This window comes from Ochotona princeps, chromosome 28 (genome assembly GCF_030435755.1).
Source record: "Ochotona princeps isolate mOchPri1 chromosome 28, mOchPri1.hap1, whole genome shotgun sequence".
NCBI classification, from domain to species: domain Eukaryota; kingdom Metazoa; phylum Chordata; class Mammalia; order Lagomorpha; family Ochotonidae; genus Ochotona; species Ochotona princeps.
In genome coordinates, this window is record NC_080859.1 from 8,746,417 (window position 1) to 8,767,501 (window position 21,085).

Sequence of the window (21,085 nt, forward strand, 5' to 3'; positions counted from 1 at the left end):
ATGTGTTAATCTTAAAAGGGAAGCAAGTTAGGGAAACATTTCACCATGCTCAGTCCACATAATGTCCACAAGTAATGTATGGTGTGTGTAAATGTAATGTTCATTACAACAGGTAATGTATATGTGAGTAAACACATAATTTTGCACTCCTTACTGAGATGCAACATTTTCATTCAGCAGGCCATTGTCTTTTTCTCAGTGCAAAGCTTTGTGATTATTCACGCATTCACAAACTCGTTCATTCACCTATATATTTCTCCTACATCTAAAAAGGAACTTTCATTCATCAGTAACTAAATAAAATGCAAATCCACTGAGAGATTTTTACTACTTCTCATTTTTGCAATCTACATTGTTTTATAATCTACATTGTTTACTCCATAAATGATCATTTTCGTATTCTACTGTTAAGTTCTGTGATACAATTACTTCCAGGCACCCCACATTTGGTCTTCCACACGGGTGCAGGATACCAAGGCTTCTGGCTGTCCTCAACTTCTTTCCCAGTCCACAAGCAGGGAGCTGGATGGGAAGTGAAGCTGCTGGGATTAGAACCAGCACCCATATGGGATCCTAGTGTGTTCAAGGAGAGGACTCTAGCTGCTAGGCCACCACACCAGGCCCTATTTATTTGTTTTAAAGTCAGATTTATACACACACAGAGAGAGAGATTGAGAGACAGAAACAGATCTCCCAATCTTCCATCTCCTGGTTCACCCTCCCTTAAATAACTATTACCATCAGGTTGGGTCAGGCTGAAGCCAGGAGCTACGTACTACATCTGAGTCTCCCACATGGGTGGTAGGGGCACACAGCTTAGAGTCACATCTACTGCCTTTTCAGGTCATTCGTAGGGAGCAGGTTCAGAACATGAACCAGTGTCCACATGGGATGCCTGTGTTACAAGTAGCTGCTTCACCTACTCTGCCACAGTGCTGGTCCCATCATCACATGAAGTTTAAACCTAATCTACTTAAGGAATACGTCTTAAATGCCCAAATAGGTTTTTGTGTTATTTCTGAAAATTTTATAATTATATTTCTGTAAAATTATTTTTCACATTTCCAAATCTAACTAGAACAAACACTTTCTTTAAACATTTTTCCAAAATCATATATTCTTCATATTTTCTGGTTAGTTATAGGATTTTGTTTTACTTCAACATCTTGAATATTCTTTGCACACAAAGTTACTGCTATCAAGAAATTACATCTCCCTATGGGAAATAATATCTAAATAGTAAGCTTAAAACACATTCAAAAACATTTTAATTACTTTAAAAATATTTGCTGGACTATCACAGCTTACACTTTTCTTAGAATATACTTGGATACTTCAAGAAGTGCACGGGAAACAATTAAAATATAATCTTTTTGGTACAAAAATATTTAAACCCATACATAGCTTTTTGTACTATGTGTTTTCACAAACTTAGTATCCTTGTAAATAAGAATAATAGCCTATAGACTAAAACTAAACTATGCTCTAATAATTTACAATGTAATTAGCCAAAAAAACCCCTTCAAAGGAAAGAATGAAAAAATCATTTTTCTCTCAGTAGGGCAATTTTTTCTTTTAAACTATATTTAAATATGTAAGAACTTTTCATGTAAAACAAGTGAATAAAACTCATTAATCAACATTATTCTAGGCTATAAATGAAATCAACTTTGTAATTATTTTTTAGCCTTTGAATACTTACATTATGTAGTATTTAATAACAAGTGGACTTCACTTTGGAAAGAAAGCAATATTAACAACCACACCATTAATTGAGATTTGAGTATACCAGATTTGAAAATAATAGGTTTTTATCTCTACATCTCTAACTAAACTTATTTTAAGATGTCTAAATATGATTTGTCTTATTACCACACATTGTGCAACTGACTAGTATATAATCTTTGTGATAGTATCAACTAAATCTTACAAATGTTTGCAAAATTAAATTTTTACAACATTCTAAGAAGGAATAAATTTATTATACAATGACCAGTTTCCAAAAGCAGTTACAGTTCTCATAAATTCCAATCCTGTGATCAAGGAAAATTGTATTTTTAATTGCAATTAAAAATCATGCTGTGAAACATTAAGTGATTGAGAAATTATTACTTACTGAGTACCGCAAAAGAAGTAGAAGAAAATAAAAATCCTTCTTAAAGAAGGAATTAGAGTGTTTGTGAAATCATTTGGCTAAAATGACTAAAAATGTTTCTATTTTATTTATTCCATGAGGTCAACACACAAATTTCCACATTTTGGGAGATAATTATTCAACCTTTCACATTGTTGTATATTCTTTACCCCTCTGTTTTTTTTCTAGGTGTATTTCCTAAAATATTTCCACAGAACAGTCTGTAGAAGGAATAAGAAGTGAGTTACTTAGTGCTTAATATGAGGAAAGGATGAATAAACTGATTAATATGGTAGATAAATGGCTTGAAAGTCAATATAATCTTTAATATCAAATACAAGACTATAGTTGGGAGGTAAAAACCTAGGCTGTACATTGGCATACATAGCCTGTCGATCTGGTTATGCACACAGTATGTGCTGGATTTATATTAGTATCTACTGTAGTATATATTTCTCTGCATATATGTGGATATATAAAAAGTGAACTCATGGGTAAACAGATGGCGAGATTGAAAGCGCTTTAGGTGTATTTTTGCTTACATGAATTTTCTCTAGCTTTAAAAATGAACATGTTGCCTTCGTACTGGTAAGAAAACATTATCCTGTATTGTACTTGTTGCCCTTTAATGATTATTGTCTTTAAAATGAATTTCATCAGCGTATCTAGCAGCTTTCATTTTAATAATAGTGGAAACCTTGAATAACGGGTTTATGATGAATATGAAGGCAAAGATGGTTCTTGTTCCTTTTCCTTACTTAGGTGTTTGAGTGACATATCCTGAGGAGAGTGATTTACAGACATGTTCCAAAATAATTACATCAAAAAAATCTGTCCGTGTTGCTTGTTGTTCTGACCTACATGGTGTTTCTATTGAGAGGACTGTGCGGAGGATAATTCCCCATATGCCACTGAGAGCAGCATTAAAGGGCTTTGAATTACAGCTGATGAGCATGCCGGGCTGAAAGGAGACATTAATTTTTTTAAAGTTCTGAATAGTGTTAAATTTCTATGATAAGAGCTGCATTAACAGAAATTCACACATATTTCCTTTTTCTCCCCCTGCACACATGAGCACATTTGAGAGGAGTGGAAAAAGACAGTGACTACATACTGGCTTTCTACATTTGAACAAAATTTGAACTACTACTGTTGAAATAAAAGATACATTCTTAAAAATATATCTCTCAGTTATAGAAAAATGTGAACAGTTGCTTATATTTTATTTCTTATTGCTACTCTAGGCAAATTTATGGAATGCATATTATTTTGGCCAGTACATATATAAAGAGACTCAACTGTAAGTTTTGTTAGTCATAAAAATGTTCACATTAATTTTGATTTACTTGATAGTTTTTGAAGGGTAAAATCAGGCATACTTTAATTTTAGGCCAATGTTTTATCCATGTCTCAAAGAACTGAACTACATTTCTCAGTAAATATCTTTAGCCTAAGAACAATGTAAGTGGACAGTCATTGAGACATTTTGGGCAAATTCTTGGACAATCTATTCTTTTCCAGCGCTGAAGTGTTAAGGATGCCGAAGCTAATGTATTTGCTTTGTTCAATCATCCTTCTTCTATTTTTTAAAGTTTGTTATTATCTGTCTTCTTTTTTTTTCTACTATATGCTGTGAAATATATAGCCTTTACAATAATTCTCTTGGGAGGGACTTGCAAAAAAAATGAAGTCATTTTCCTTTAAAGATAACAAAGATTTAAAGCTAACTTTTAGGCTTGTTTATATTATAAGTTCTTACTAAAATGAAATTGCTCACATCAAAATTATTGATTTGCCCATTTTGTTTATTTTTTGAGGAAAATCCTGCCAGTGATAGTTAAAATTTGTATTGAATTATACAAATACAAAACGCTTTATTGAAAAAAAACTCATCCTCAATAATTTACACACACCTTTAAATAATTTTTCAAGGTAGTTTCTTTAAAAAACATTAACTATATTTGAATTCTTTGTTGTTTGCTGCACTGACTATTGTCCAGTATCCAGGAAGAATACTGTATGTATTTGGGAATGAGGGAGTATGAAGCAGGAAACATACATTGGACTATTTTACATATTTGTCATCTGGAATAGGATGTGAAATACGGTCTCAAATATCCTTCACTTCCGGTGACAGGATGTCCTTAGATAAATGTACAGAATTTATTTTATCTTACTGATTGATGAATTCACCGTTCACTGATATATTAGGGAGAGCTAGATTCTAAATGACTTTCCTAGGATAAGCTTTCCAATTAATTCTTCTCACACTGTTTTCCTGGTGACATTTGAACTTCTTTCATTATCTAAAACACATCTGGAGTAAGGCATTGCTGAATAATAATCATGGATGCGAACATGTTAAAGATGGGACCTCTGACATAGCCAAATATGTTCTAGTTTGAAACAATGACCTCAGTGAAGGCTGTTTTAAGTGCACTTCTTTAGAAAGAACATATAAGCATGTTCAGCCCACCTGTCTTATGTTAGAATTGCCCAAAGAAAAAGAAGTGAAATTGCAAACTCTCTTGCTTAATAAAAATGCTAAGTGAGTCATATTTTTCCTCCCACTTGCAATATTTTCCTTTGTCTGATATTATAAATATTACAATAAGTAAATATTAGAGAGGGTTATCTAAAATATATGTTAAACTGTAAACTACTCATAGTTTGCATTTCCATTATATGGTTGCTGAATTTCTTCTTTGGCATATTTCATAAAAGAGAAAATGCTGATCAGATCTTGTTTAAATGGCTTGCTAATACAAGAAGCAGATCATTTTAAATGGACCTTACATCTTTATAGGATGTTAGAAATGAAGACATTACCTCAAAATGTAGGTAATTATTGCCTCCTCTTTTATCAGTGCTATTTTCTGAGATATTATCATAAGAGAGCACTTTAGTATTAAGCAGGGCCGTGGAGTGGCAATAAATCAGTCCAACGGAGTCATCATTGTCCAAGGCATCTGAACTACTGAAATGTTGTGGATCCTACCGAGAGTGTGAAATCACTTGACCCTTGGCATTAACCTTTGCTGAATGAATAGACACTGCTTTCCACATCGAGGAACAAAGTGGAAGACTATTGATTAAACACCACATGCACTTGATATTAAATACTGGCTGCACTCACCTCTCGCTTCTGTTCCAGGGGGAGAAACCCAGGGAGTTTGTTGAATCTCAGGAGAACGGATGTTTGTAATTCAGAGCAATGTTTTTCCTGCAAAGTACTTTTTTTTTCCCCTTTGATCAATAACTGGCAGCCATGATCAGCCATGAGTATGTATTGTCAATTCTGACCTGTGTATTTTATCACATAAGGTGACAGGTCACAGTGCAGTGACTAATATTCCAGTTCTAAGCATCAATTGTTTCCTGACTTCAATCCTCTGTTTGAAAAAGCAATTTGTTTGGTTTTATGTCTTGTTTAGGAGCCATCGTTTTGGCAATTAATTTGTCTGAACTAGTAAAGTACATGTTTTTTCTAAAGATCTTGGGTTTAACTTCTTTTAAAAATGTTGAATTTTAACTATTTTGTGGGGAGGGAATCATGATAAAAGGAAATTAGAAGTCATAGTTATGTTTGGGAAGAGAAACACAAAAGTTAGATTTATCTAGTGAAGTACAGATAAAACTCAGTAAATAGAAGCATAAAGAAAACAATCAATGAATTAGTTATTTTAGGAGAAATTTTAAGTAGATTGTCTTCTGATTCATTCCATGTACCTGGATGATTGACAACAGGCTGCTAGTTTCTTTGTGGATATACTTTATCCAGGAGAACCTGGAAAGAGAAGTCTTTACAATCCACAGAACTAGAGTTAAATTAAAATTTTTAAATTGCAGATTAGAAAATTGTCTTCCTTTCAAATTCAAGTGGTTTCTGTGTGTTTAGTTTTACGTAACTGTAATGACTTTATTGCAAGAAGCCACATAAATAGCTCTTGGGTTTTCTCCAAGATTTCATATTATTTTAGATTTATGACATTATACCAGTAAAACTCTGTAACTTTTTATTGTGAAAGTTTTTTTTAATGTTTATTTCTTCTATTTGAATGACAAAACATTAGAGACAGAGAGATGCTGTGTCTGCTGGCCCACTGCCCAGATGCTTGACAAACTTGGAGCCTGTGCCAGGCCACAGCCAGGAGTGCCCTCCAGTTGCCGCCAGGTGAGCATTAGCAGCAAACTGGGGAAGGAGCAGAGGCAGGTTCCAATCTCAGGCATTCTGACAGGCGACTAAGACCTCCCACCCTCTGTGCCACACGATAACCCAGTCAGGTCTACAGGTTCTGGCTGGCTTGTATTTAATACTAAAACTATCAGGTACGCTGCTCACCATTCTGTTGTGATTGAACCAACATTATTCCTTACCTGAATAATACAGAAATCTTAAATAATATAATTCAGTACATTATTCAAGAATATAATTCAGTATCTGTGCAAGTACATGCAGTCTGCACAATTTTTAAGGGAATATTTGAAGGCTGAAGTAAGTTGATAAAAACAAATCACATCACTAAGCTTAGTGATCAGTCTGGTTGGATTATGGCATTTTATAGGATATGTAGCTTCTAAAATCTTTGAAAGCTTCTGAATCTTGGGAAAATAAAAAACAATACTGAAACACTTCAGGTGTATGGCAGATATTTGTTTTTCTTTATTTCAAAGGACACATGTCCAGAGATAATTTTTGTTGTATTATTGTCTTGAACATAGGCATATCATATGTATGTAAGCAATGAAATTATTTGGTAGTGCCTATAGGCAGTTTATAAATTAATATGTATTCATTGCTTTTGCGCATTTCAAATTGGATCAAGATAATTATTTGCAAATACTGATATTTTAAGGTTATAGCTAATGAAACAAACTGGAATGGTCACTTTGAGATATAAAATAAATGTAATTATTATGTATTTTACAATTCAGGCTAGTGAGGGAGGTATTTTTATGATGTTTTATACTTAATCTGAACAGATGGGGCAGTGACTTAGAGAAATACATGTGATTAGGAGACATACATTCACACACCCCAAGGTCTTTCACAGTCACTTCGGTGCCTGTATGTGTCTTTCAGGTGTGAGGTTTCTGAGATACATGACCATGACAAGTAACTATAATTTCTTCTGCAGAGGTATTGGATTCCACATTAACCGTTGAAAAAAAGCAGAGAAATCCGGAAGAGGAAGGATAAACATAGGAAAATACTTTACTTTGTATTCATAGATTTTGGCAAAGAAAACCAGATGAGAACCTCATTTGACATGTGTGGGAAAATATTTGCTTATGGTATTATGGATGAAGAAAATGTAAGTAGGTTTTCCTTCATTTTACAGCTGGAATAAACCCCAAAGCAGTGAGAAGCACAGCAAGTTGGGGTAACCTTCCAGAGTTTATAAGAAAGATCTGGCACAGTTCTGTCACTGTAGCAAAAACAAAAGGAGTTGGGGGTGTTGGGAAAATGCAGACAGTGAGAGTTCAAAAGCATTCTGCTTGGATAGATTATTCAAAATTGGCCTTTTCCCATATGCTTCTTTGAGTATTTCCCATTGTCTGACAAGTCACTAGAAACTCCTGTTGAAACTGCGTCTGTGTGGACAGCTCTGGAGTCTTCTGTAGGCTGACCATAAGAAACTCTAGCCTCATGGGAATCTTTTTAGGGAAAGCTTTTTGTTTCCTTGAATGAGCAGAAGTCTTTGAAATTGATTACATGTTGTTAAATCTCTGCTTGGGATCTAGTAAGAGCCCATATAATTTATCTGATACTGTAGAGTTTATCTTTTTATATTTGTCATTCCTCATAAAAGATATCGACCAGAATTTTTGCGACTCTGACCAGCAGAACACCTTGGCTGACATGCTCATTATCAATGTGCCATTTGTGGCAATGGAAACACTTTGTCTCTGTCCCTGTGGCAAGAATGTCTTCCCCCAGACAAGCTGATCAGATCCCTAATGGACCCAAGGCGAGGCACATGCATAGGGCATTGTGTCTATGTTTTTTCCTGACCTTCTTGTTCCTTAGAGTCATCCTAAGACTGCTGCTTGTGTAAAGCCTTTCTGAACCATGCATCGTTGATCTGGCCGTAATCACATGGATCTGTTGGCTTTTCACTAAACTTTACTTACGTGAGAACTAGCCCTCTCTGTCCTGTTTGGGGCTGTGATTGGGTGTCTTTTGGATGATGTAGAGATGCTGGCTGTGGAACTGGGACATTGCTTTTTAAATGCCTTTGAAAGAAGGAAAGAAAAATGTGTACCCTCAGCCCCTAAAAAGGAAATAACAACAGTGCACTCAGAGTTGACAATGTTGACCTTTAGAAAATCTTTCTGGAAAATCCCAACAGTTTGAAAATGACTTTCTCTTTTACTTTCTCCAAATGTCTTTGTTCCACATTTAATTTTTGAAATAGGACTTTTGTAAGGGTGACTCTCATTCATTCACAGAATTTTCCATTAATGTTGAAGGGACTTCAACAACTTACTAGAAAATGGAATTGAAAAAAAAGTTTAATTTCCTACAAAAATTAAGCCCTTGCTTAAAGAAGGCTTTAAAAATGTGTGAAGATAACTTATGAGGAAACTGCATATGGTTTTCAAAAGATTTTTATACCAACATAAACATTTTTAAAAATTTCATTTCTCCAGAAATGTTTTGAAATATCCTTATTTATTGTCTTCTAAATATTTTCATGATGTGAATAGCAAAGAGATGCCATTACTTTCTTGTTATAATTACAGGACAGGTGAAACAGAGGAATATGAAATAAGTGGCCATAGGATATTAAGTTTTATGGGACCTGCAAAAAGGGATGAGTGGGTGTGTGATCCAGGCATGAACGTTCTTAGCCTCTGCTGGCCACTGAAACCCCCTCCATGTCCCTCACAGCATCTGTTGGGTGACTAAAGAAGCTAGGCTTTGTGCACAATACATGCATAATGAACTACATGTATGTATAATGAAAATACGGTAAATGTCCTTTATGTGGACAATGTTGATGCCAGATGCAAAGCTTCATGACAGGATGGTAGTCTATGTGCTTAGTAATGCTTATTGTCTTCAGTCATTTCCCCCTGGACACCCTAAGGATGTAGCTAATTTTTCTACAACTAATAGCTTATTCTTTGATAAAGAATAGTGATGGGAAGGGATAATTATCATCTGGTTGCTTCGGTCTGTACTTTTGTGGATGCAAGGGCAGACCTCTTGCCCTGCCTTTCAAAATAGCATTCCTAAACAGCAGAGCGGAAGCTGAGGAACAGGGCATGTGAGCTGACCCAGACTATTAGCACATCCATCTCGCCTGCAATGCCGTGAAATACTTTCCGTTTTTCACACTGCACATCTTTGTGGGAGCACGCGTGCACACACACACACACACACTCATCTAATGGAAAATTTAATCAACAGTGCGTCTTGGCTTAAGAGTGAATATTTGCAATTGTGATTTCCTTTTATATAGTCTCCTAACTTTAAAATAGGTTGTTTAACATTTTCAAAAATCCTTATTTCTTTGACATTTTCCCTTCCAGATTCTTATTTTCACATGTGTTGTACAGGGTGTTGTAAAAATAAAAAAATGTTTTTGTTGTGCATAAAAATGGTTTAACTGGGTAAATTAAGTCACATGAGTCTCTTTTCCATTATCTGCAGGTGAGAACAGTAAATGAGTTAAAGATTGTGCAGAAATCAAGACAGTAGCTCTATTACTTCAATGCTAAGGAATCGTTTTAGTAGCAGATTAATCTTTAATTACAACTGTCAACAATGGCTCATCTTAAAGGTAACAGGAAGGTATGAGATTTGATATACAGAGAAGAATGAAATACATGGAGAATACATTAGTTCAAAGTCTCCTTTTCCCAGGAACCTGTTGATTGACAATAGCCAAGAACTTGTATTTCTTCCATCCCTCCTCTGTTCAGGCTAACTTAATTAATACTGTTTGTTACTACTTAGTTTTAGGCTTGGCAAATGGTTTCTTTTCTGAATGTAAGAATGGTCATGATTTTGAAATTAGTTTAAATATTGACATTAGCATCATCTATTTATAATCAATGTAAAGAAATGTTCTTCCTAATATAAAATATCTATCCTGGAAGATGCTTCTGGGATACACCATTGTCATTAATACAATGACAAGAAAAATGAAACAAACCTTGGCAAAGAAGCTACCATAATGTATTAAGCGTAGTGAAATACGTGGTGTTAGCAGCATGCTATGAAGAACTTCTAGTGGAAATGGGAACCCTGGGATTTCCTATGGGAGGTGGCGTGGAGATGTCTTTGAGGGCCTGTATGCTGGAAGGCAATGTTCACTCTTCGTGGCATTCTCATCTGTGTTAGTGAAGTCCATCTACTACGTATTTTCTGTGATGCAGTGAGAACAAAAGGTTTATAAGAAAGGGGAGTTAAGTCTGTTGATGTGGTTGAATCCCATTCTCAGAAATTAGATGTTTGCATAATTCCTCAGCATCTTTAAAGGTGAGGGGAAAATGGGGCTCTGGACATTGGAACTGGTTTAAATGTGCTAAAGTGGCACTGAGACTTTAAACACACTCCTATGTTCTCAGGTACTTTCACTGAGCCCTTGAGTCATGATTAAGTGTCTCAGCCAAAGTGAAATCTCTATTTCAATGATACTAATTGAATCCATGACAGTTTCTTGCTGACAAATCAAGAAAATAAATTAAAAATGTATTTGACTGTAATTTATTATGATAAACTACAAGTGTTAGTTAAGATAGTTTCCTTATGGCATTAACAATATTTGTCCAAGATGACTCCATCAGCACTAAGGAATTATTGGTGACTTACTGTTGATGCTAAACGGCAGTTTTGATTGTGACCATAGCTCAGCCTTGGAGGCTGGTTTGCTTGCTTTCAAATGAGCAAGAGAAGAAACACTAACCTTGGATTTGTATTCCATAGCTTTTGATCTGAGAAATTTTTTTCTCTCCCTTTCTCTCGCTCTCCTTCCTTGTAAGTGGTAGGTGGTACAGGAACATTTTCCATCTGCAAGAAGGAATAGAAAGGACTTTGTATGAGAGAAAGGTAGTTTTCCAATCAGCCAATCTTGTTCTGTTCACAAAGGATGAATAATAACAGCAGAAGTATCTTTATTATAAAGCGATATAATTGGAGAACTGTGTAGACATGGTTGAGTGTTTCAAAACATTAAATGTCAAACAAAATCATGCAAACCTTCCCTTTAATAAACTCAATCTTACATGACCAAATACTTACCCATTGAGGTTCTAACTTAACATAAATGTGTTATTTAGCTGTGGATTGAATCTTCCGGGATACAATGATAGTATCAACACATCAGATATATGCAAAAAGAGAGTGAACAAATAGGAATGAAGAATTTGATGTAGAATTCCAGTTTGCAAGTGAAGATTTGACAGTTTACAGGATATCATCACACAAGTCTATTTTCAGGATCATGAACTTACACCAATAGTCTATCCTTGTAAGTGTGTTTGGTTTGGTGTATGGGTTCCTGCATAGTTTTGATGGACAAAATTCTTTAATTTCTCTCTTCTATGCAATTTATAATTTATTATAATGTTTTAATTTGCCATCTTCCCTTGGAGATGTGCCACTGGCTATTAATGGAATATTCCAAAATTATTATAGGTAGCTTGAATCATATTTGCATAAATAATCTGATTCATTTACTGACATTTACCAAACAGAATATTTTTACAAGAACCCCAGTACCTCCTCACTCACCTATGCCTTCAGTGCAGCATAGGATATGCGTCAGTATGAGAATTTGTAGTTAGTCGCAGTTTGGCTAACTGTGGTATCTGGTTAAGGAAATAATGTCTCAGATGTCATGTCCTGCACTTGATGCACGCTCTTTCACAGTTATCTGGAGAGGCAAATATCTACCTGCAAAGGGAGAACCTGACGTTGTAGCTGGAAGATGTGGGTAAGGTTCTTGCGTTAGTCAGCCTCTCATTGCAACCAAAAGAGCATGAAGGAGAGATGTGGGAGGAGGTTTGGAGGTTTGCAGTTCAGATTCGGTGGACCTGTTGGTATGAGATCTGGGGAAGAATTACAGATGCTGCAACGAGTATGGGAAAAAGAAATCAAATGGTAAAGCCAGGGAACAGAGATGACATTGGAAGCTTGGTGCTTGACTCTCTGTGTGGTCCCTCCTTATAATGGGGCTGCACCGTAATGACCTGACCCAGCACAGTCTGCGCACAAGGTCGTAACTTCAACCAAATTGGATCAGTAATTCTCCCCAATCCATCAGCTGTGAATTCATTAATCACTAGCATGAGACTTTTAGATTTAAACATCTGCATAAATGTTTGGGAGCTAAATACTGTTTGAACTATAGCAATTTCCAAGACCATGATGCTTCTGAGCGACAAACTCAGGTTATCATTCCAGGAGAAGTTGGCTCTTAGTCTTTCTCACACTTGTTATAGTCAAGGGTTCTGTGTATAGTTATGTTGTTATGATTGTGTTCTTAGTGGTAAGAGATTAAATAAGGGATTGAAAAATTTTCCACTTCTTGATTTGGAATATGTTTGCTCACTCCAACTTGTGATGAAAACAAAGTCTGTCTTCTTACTTTATTGAAGATGTCCATTCTGGACTATTCATTCTCACTTTTGAGTCTGGATCTTGTTATTATGCAGAGAAGTAGATGCCTAATCATTAGTGACTTTTTCATAATGTATTCCTGCATAATTGGAGAAATTAATTATGTGAAGCTATTGTAAATTATTTTCAATTTATTCTGATTTTGTTTAAAGCAAACCTAGGAAATGAACTGTTAGTATCAAGGTGAATCAATATAGTCTGAGAGGTAGAAAAAAGCATTTCAAGAGAAAGGAAAAACAGTCAACCGCAGTGAACACTTTTACTTTGCTAGCTGAATATTCTTTGTTCAGAACAGGTTTGTTTTCTTGTCTATCACCAATTACTCTTCGCATAAATTTTCAATATATTGATTTTAAATTAAAGGTAGCCTTAAATTTTTTCTGTGACACTGGAACAGAAAAATGGCAACATAATTATGATATCACATCGCTCACAAGAGTGAAATTTACTAAAAATTACCAAAGTTTAGTAGTGATTCCTTCATTCATCAACTGAGATCTGTTACTATATATTTCATACTGGTCTGCCCTCCAGATGTAACAGTAAACCAAAGAGACACAGGCCCTGCTGTCAAAAAGCTTACATGACAACAAAACAGATGCCCAAGTAACATAGCAGTAGCATACATTGGAGTAAAAACTAAGGAAATATTGAGGTTATTCCATTCTTTATACCTATAATATTAGGATACACTTCAATAGCAGAATGATAGACTTGTGACTATTTCTGAGTAAACACAATTGTTACAATATAGAGGAAAACAGTGGAGGAAAGAGTGGAGAAGGCTGGAAGAGGGAAATCCCTAAGCCTAAGGAACCGTATCATGAGAAATAAAGAATTAAAAGAGAAAGCATTGAGGTTGAAGGGAGCTGAGGAGTCAGTGGAGATGACCAGATTTCAATTTAGTAGCCAAAGAGACGAATGAGCTGATGTCATCTGAGTAAAGACAGAATAAGATACGTTAGCCAATTGTGCACGTATCAGCTTTTTGTTACTTGTTTTATAAAAGCAATATGTAACTTGCAGGTGGTTTGTGATCTGATGTTATGTAGTTATTATATTGCCAATAGTGTTAAAATGTTTCATTATTAGCCAAGTTTTACTGATATTGGAAATACACTGTATGAATGTACATGCTAGAGTTTCTTTCTGATACTTCCTGCTTTTTACTTACACGTCTTATCCTTTAAGATAGTTTTGGCTATTGGTGGTCTCTTGTGCTTCTTGACGAATTTTTGTATTATCTTTTCTATTTCCGAGAAGAATGTTGTAATTTTGGTTGGGATCATATTGAATCTATACATTGCTTTCAGTAATATGGGCATTTTGATTATTTTGATTCTATTAATTCAGGAACATGGTAAATTTCTCCATCTTTTAATGTCTTCCTCAATTTCTCTTTTTAAATGTTTTTTAAATTTTCATCATAAAGGTCTTCCACATCATTGGCTAGGTTTATTCAAAGATATTTAAGGTTCTTTGCTGCTATTTTAAAAGGGACTGTACTTACAATTTTTTTTAAGTTTTCCAATTTTTGATGTTGTTTACATAGTTGATCAGCAGGGGAAGGATTGAGGATAATGGGAGTATGGGTGAGATTATTGTTACCAAAATCTTCCCCCTTTTCCTCCTGTATCTGGGGGAAGGAGGGAAGTTAGGGGAGAAGCTGCACCGAGCTGTGATCTCCCATATGGGCGGGATCATCTGTCTGACCCATAGAAGTTCTCTTACTTGCACTCCAAACTGCTTGGTCTCGGCCCCATCACTTACCTGTAAGTACGGTGGCCCTGTTGATGGGTGCTCCTGGGAAGTCATTCCTCACCTACAACTCATTTCCTCAGTGGTCTTCCCTGCCACATATCTGCTTACTCCCTTCCCTGATCAATCCACAGACCACACTAGTGTGGAAATCCCCAGGCTTGCTCCACCTGCAACATGAGGGCTCAGGTCTCCCCGCCCCCTGCCCCGCCAACAACTCTGGCAGCAATTCCCAGGCTCTTCATAAACCTGCAAATGTAGGCCCCCAAGAGCACGGGGCCAGGCCTTTTGTACCCCAGGGGCAGCCAGCCTGCATGGTAGGTGCACGTGCGGTGGAGTGTGACCCAGAACCTGGCCCCACAAATTCTTTCTCAGCCATTGAGTTGTTTGTGTATTCTAGGGCCGTTTGTTTATGTCATTGATTTTGTATCCTGCTACCCTACCAAACTTTCTTATGTGTTCTAATAGTGTCTTAATTGTGTCTTTGGCTTTGTTTATAGAATCACATTGTCTGTGAAAGAGATAATTTAAATTCCTTCTTTGGACTTCAAATTTCTTTAGTTTTGTTTTTCTTGCCCGTTAGCTGTGATGAGTATTGCCAGTAGTATGCTAAATAGCAGTGGTGAAAGTGGACACCACTAGGTTCCAGATATTAGTGGAAGAGTTTCCAGTCTTTCCCCGTTTAGTACGATGCTGACATTGAGTTTTTCTTAAGTTGCTTTGATTGTGTTGTCAAATGCTCCTTCTATGCGTCTCTTGTTTAGGATTTTTAGCATGAAGTTGTGCTGAATTTCATCAATACCTTCTCTGCATCTACTGAGGTGATGATAGGCTTTTTTATTCTTCATTTTATGATGTGGTGTATCACATTTATTGATTTGTATGTGTGAATCCTTCTCTGCATGCCCGGGGTAAATCCCTAGTCCAGGTGAATGATCTGCCTGATATATTGTTGGATTCTGTTGGCTAGTATTCTTTTGAGCATTGGTCTGGAGTCCATATTGATGCACAGGGAAATTTATTATCAAGATGTCATTTTTTTCAACTTGACCTGTAAGCTCAGTGCAATCAAAATTAGTATTCACTATAGCTATTTTGGAGGCTTTTAAAGAAATAGTACTAAGAAAGGTGCCTTTGCTATGCAGAATAATTGGAGCAGGTTTCCTGGTGATCACTGCCATTTCCCGTGCCAGTACCATGAGCATTTTTCTTGGTTTTCCAATATGGACATTTGGTAGGGTTTCTGGAGGGACAATGTGAAACTCTAGGAGCTGTTTCAATACCTTCAAGCTAGTCCACAATTCGTAATAATTACCATTTAAATATTCCTACAGGTTGGTGCTGCAGGGGCTTCTCCTTTGGGGAGGCAGATCTTTGTAGCTTTATGGAATCTCCTTAGATTTGGAGTAGCAGAATTTGTTTTTACTCTAAAGTGTCAGTTCCCTAATGAGTGGGAAAAAGCTAAACTTGATATATTTAATCTTCTTTTGGGACTCTTGAGAGTGATGAGATCATGGGCTGGGACCCTCATAAATGAGGTTAGTGCCTTTATAAAGGAAAGTTCCCAGAAAGACCCCTAACCTTTCCAAGGGTGTCATCTGAAAAGGCATCATGAATGACTCAGAAAGTATCCCAACCAGGCAGTGAATTTGCCAGTGCCTCAATCTTGGACTCTCAGGTCTCCAAAACTGTTGTTATAAAAGCTGCTCAGTTTATGATATCTTCGTAACAGAGTGAATAAGATAGTACTTTTATCAACGAAATAGTCCATCTGTGGCTGCTTTCAGACTATCTAGCTAGATTGCTTCTATCTTCTCACATTTTGAGTAGAGGATCGAGAATGTATTTGCAAATACCAAGAGTCAAAAGTCTCTTTATCATTTCCCTTTTTTTTACATAATAAGGTAATCTATGCATAGTCTTCATTGCACAACAGATGCAATCTAACTGTGCAGCTTCACAACTTCACATCAAAGGTCATACCTAATTACTTATTTCTGTATTTTGCTTCCTCATTTCAGCTTTTCTAGAAGCATCAGAATTCTGGCTGAGTGTAACATACACCGTAGGAGATGAGATTAACCCAGAGCTGAGCCAGACTCTGCTCTGGAATCAGGGCCAGAGCCAGGAGGGGACCCAGCAACTCCACTGCAAGGGGCAGCTCACCAGCTGAACCAAACACTTGCCCTACTGCAAGGGAAAGCTCACCAGCTGAACCAAACACTTGCCTCACTGCAAGGGGCAGCTCACCAGCTGAACCAAACACTTGCCTCACCGCAAGGGGCAGCTCACCAGCTGAACCAAACACTTGCCCCAGTGGTTATTGTCAGATGTTTTGCGTTCTCATATAATTATTTCAAGCTTATGCTAACTATCATGAAATATGAGGAACACATACCATAGTGTAAATTATGCCAATACAGATCTACTAATTTTTTTTCAGTTAAAATCATTATTACATTTATGGATATTCTTGGATATATTGACATTGTTTGGAAATGGGAAAATATTCTCAGTATTTTATAAATTAATCAAAATCTTCAAGATTATAGTGTCTGCTACTAGTTTATATCTCTAGATTTCTTGTCTACCACCGAAAGACATAAATGATTTAGATTATAACCACAATAAATAACCAGTAATAGATATAGTTGAAGCACAGTAGTAAAATAAATAATTTTCATTGAATTCATGATGTGATAAAGTATATAATAGTAGGAGTGATAGACTGATACTTAGAGACAGTTGATTGTACTTATAAAAGAGGAAATGTCTAATTGTACCTTGCTTAAACATATGTTTAAATTATCTCAGTCTCCAGTGATTAAAAAAGCAATAACTCTAATATTGATGCTGATAGAAGCCATTACAAGTTGTTGTGACCTGTGAATTTAAAACATATTCATCCACTGGTGTTGGAGATGGTTTGTGAGGAACAAGCGATTACCCTAACCTTTCTCATATTGATGTCACAGTGATAGCTAGAAATTGGCCATGGTGAGAGAATTTACCCAAGGATGTCAGTAAAGAGTACAAAGCAGAACTTCAAAACAAAACAAAACAAAACAAAACATCCCTAAATGCTAAGCATCTATTAGCATACCCATGAATTCACCATGAAAAATGTTGCAGGCAAATCTTAACCGAAGATTCTAGACCCACTGTTTCAATTCTTTGATATCGTAGTTTCAAACTTTTAAAAATTTTTCTCCAAATTTGTTATTCTTTTTTTCAGGTTTACATTATGCAAGAAAATAGAAGTAAATGAAGAAACTAAAAAAAAAAAAACCTTCTATAGGATTGTGTGTTAATTTTTTAGACCCCCCCATGCCTTAAATTTCTAGTTAGATTTCAGTAATTGGTTAAATTCTATATTACTTATAATTGTAAAATAATTAGATGCTCTTTGGTGTGGACTGGATTGTGCTTGCCACAACGTTGTATGTTCAAGTCCTAACCTAAAATATGATAGTATTGGAGAAGAGTGCTTTGGGAATTAATCAGAATTTGATAAGATCACGGGAATAGGTCCCTGATGAATGGATTGAGGCTGTTGTCAGAGTTTTCTTGTTTGAGGCCTGCAGACAGAAGAGAACCTCATGAACAGTATTCTCTGAAAGCTCTCACGAGAAACCCTTCCATGTTGGCACTGCGTGGGCTTCTCAGCTACAACACCATACAACACTATGACAGACACATTTCTGTCGCCTGTGATGTCTCGCTATTGCAATCCACTGCAAAATCTTTGTAGCTTGCTAGCCTTCCTTTCCATCCCTAATGAAAATGATAGATTCACATGGAGGCTGTTTCCTTACTTACTGAGAGGGATTCAGAAAAGTGCTAAGGCTGCTTCATAGCTGAGATAATTTCAGTCTTACCCCTGGCAATCTGAAAGACTCCCAGGCCATTTCATCTTCAGGAATGTGTTATAAAAAAGACAGAAAAATTAATATGCAACACATGTGCATTGTCTTGCTGAATTCATTTAGAATATTTCTCTTTTTCTTTGTTAAAATCCTCAGCTGACAAATTACCTACTGAGATTCACTACAATTCAGCAAAGGAGTTACACTTTTTTTAAAAAAACATGAACATACTTAATGCATATCATGAAAATAATCATAGATACAGTATTTATTGCTGTGGCTTCCGACAACAATCAGACCTGTGACCTTTCAGTTAAATTCTCTGCTTGGCGTTTCCCTGTTGGAAGGGAATTGTGGTCATATAACATTTACTTGTTAAGTACTTTCATGCTGTTTGTAGAGTACTGTATTAGTTTAGCAGGAAAAGGTGAGTATTAAAAATGAGCCAGATATAAATTTGTGTATATGAATTTGGCACTGGTTCATTGCCCGCATACCGCGAGAGCAGGGCATTCAAGCCAGGTGACCCATGTGGGTGGCAAGAAACCAGTTTCTTGAGTCATCATCACTACTTTCAAGGTCTATGTTGCTGGGAAGTTAGACAAGAGCTGGGGTGAGGAATCATAGTCAGGAACCCTGACACCAGGTGTGGATGTCTTTTTAAAAATTATTTTGTTTTTATTGAGAGGTCAGGTTTACAGAGAGAAGGAGAGACAGAGAGAAAGATCGTCTGTCTGCTGGTTTACTCCCAAAGTGGCTGCAACTGCTGGAGCTGAGCTGATCCAAAGCCAGGAGCCAGGAACTTCGTTTCAGTCTCCCACGTGGGAGCAGAGTCCTAAGGCTTTGGACCATCCTCTACTGCTTTCCCAGGCCACAAAGCAGGTTGCTGGATGGGAAGCGGAGCAGTAGGAACATGAACCTGTGCCCATATGGGATCCTGGCACATGTAAGGTGAGGATTTCAGCACTGAGCAGTCATGCCGTGCCCCCAATGTGGATGCTAAACTAAATGTCTGCTCCTTATGGAAGTGTTTTTGGAGTACTCCTGTTTTCCTCTTGATGTCACTATGTGACATTATTTACATATTTGTCTTCCACAAAGCACATGTTGAAATTTATTTGTCAACTTCACAGAACAGGGAGGTAGGACCTGATGGTAGATGTTCAGCTAATGAAGCTACTTTCACGAACAGACCATCTCATCTCCAAAGGGCTCTTCCAAGTGGGCTCCGGCCCCCTTTCCTGCTGCGCTGTGGGGACCCAGCCATCCTCCGTGGTGTGCTGCAGCAGGGAAGCAGGAGTATCACACCAGACATCAATCAAAAGGCTCTGTTTCAGATTTCCCAACCTTGAAAGGTGATTCAGTAGGTTTCTGCTCTGCATATAAGTTACTATCTGTGGTATTCTATTGTAGAAGGACAAAACAGCGTTGGGGGGCACTTGTAACAACCATTTCTGTGGCATCCCTTTCCTTAGAGGAGGCTGGGAGGCATGGCTATTAGCTTAGAAAATGAAGTCCAGGCCAGTTGTGGGAAAGGAGGATCTAACTGCCAAGTTCAGGGAACTGTGACCTCAGTCTCTGTTTTTTTTTTTTTAAGATTTATTTTTATTACAAAGTCAGATATACAGAGAGGAGGAGAGACAGAGAGGAAGATCCTCCGTCCGATGATTCACTCCCCAAGTGAGCCGCAACGGGCCGATGCGCGCCGATCCGAAGCCGGGAACCAAGAACCTTCTCCAGGTCTCCCACGCGGGTGCAGGGTCCCAATGCACTGGGCCGTCCTCAACTGCCTTCCCAGGCCACAAGCAGGGAGCTGGATGGGAAGCAGAGCTGCTGGGATTAGAACCGGCACCCATATGGGATCCCGGGGTGTTCAAGGCGAGGAGTTTAGCCGCTAGGCCACGCCGCCGGGCCCAGTCACTGTGGTTTTCTTTATTTTACTTCCCCTCCTAAAAATATTTTAGTGGGAGGTTTATTCAGGTGTCAGCATGGGTCCTTGGCCAGTGAGTAGGGTGAGGAGACATACTTTAGACACATTGGCATCTAGAAGGTAGGAGCCAGCTCAGGAGCAATGGAGATAAAACAGACAAGGGAACGTAACGGAGTAGTGATGAAGCAAGCATGCAACTGAACTTGACAAAACGCTGCATGTGGTGGCTACGGAAAAAGGGAGGCCCGTGATATTTTAAAGCTCTTGAGGCTAATATTAAGAGGATATTAGCAGTAAAATTACAAGAATAATGGACTTTATTTTATTCTTATTTTTTGAATGGCTTTGGAAGTCCTGGTAGAGCAGGACTGGAGTAAACAGCAAAGTGGGACTAGAATTCTGGGAGAGAGCTTGGAACTGTGATTACATACACAGAAGCTTCCAAAAAGCTCAAGGAGAAAAGTATTAAAAGATAAATTTGAAGGAAAAACTTTGAAATTCACAGGTATTTTATTATTATTATTTATGCTTCCAGAAATTTTTTTTGAAGACCCTTGTATTTGTGAGTCGAATGTTACAGGTAGGAATTGGTAGCATGAAGTTACCCCAAAAAGATAAAATTGTGTGTGTAGTGTATAGTGTGTGTGTGTGAGAAAGAATGAGAGAGAGGGAGAGAGGTATTAAAGACTGTTTCTAATTAGACTATTTTATAGCAAAGAATATCCATTTGGAATATTCAAATTAGCGAAAAACTTTCAAGTATA

The 21,085-nt window shown here is 37.0% G+C and overlaps 1 long non-coding RNA gene across 3 annotated transcripts in view; it reads left to right on the plus strand.

The window, feature by feature from the left end:
• The first annotated feature begins 6,196 nt into the window (after nt 1-6,196).
• LOC131478194 (uncharacterized) overlaps nt 6,197-21,085 on the plus strand; it is a 15,032-nt gene continuing 143 nt past the window's right edge. The window contains exons 1-3 of one of the 3 annotated variants that reach the window (XR_009244346.1): nt 6,197-6,308; nt 7,273-7,449; nt 9,795-9,935. This is a non-coding gene — a long non-coding RNA (uncharacterized LOC131478194). Of the gene's footprint in view, nt 6,309-7,272; nt 7,450-7,947; nt 8,218-9,794; nt 9,936-21,085 lie in introns of those variants that run through there. The other 2 variants (XR_009244347.1, XR_009244345.1) reach the window with 2 other exon arrangements.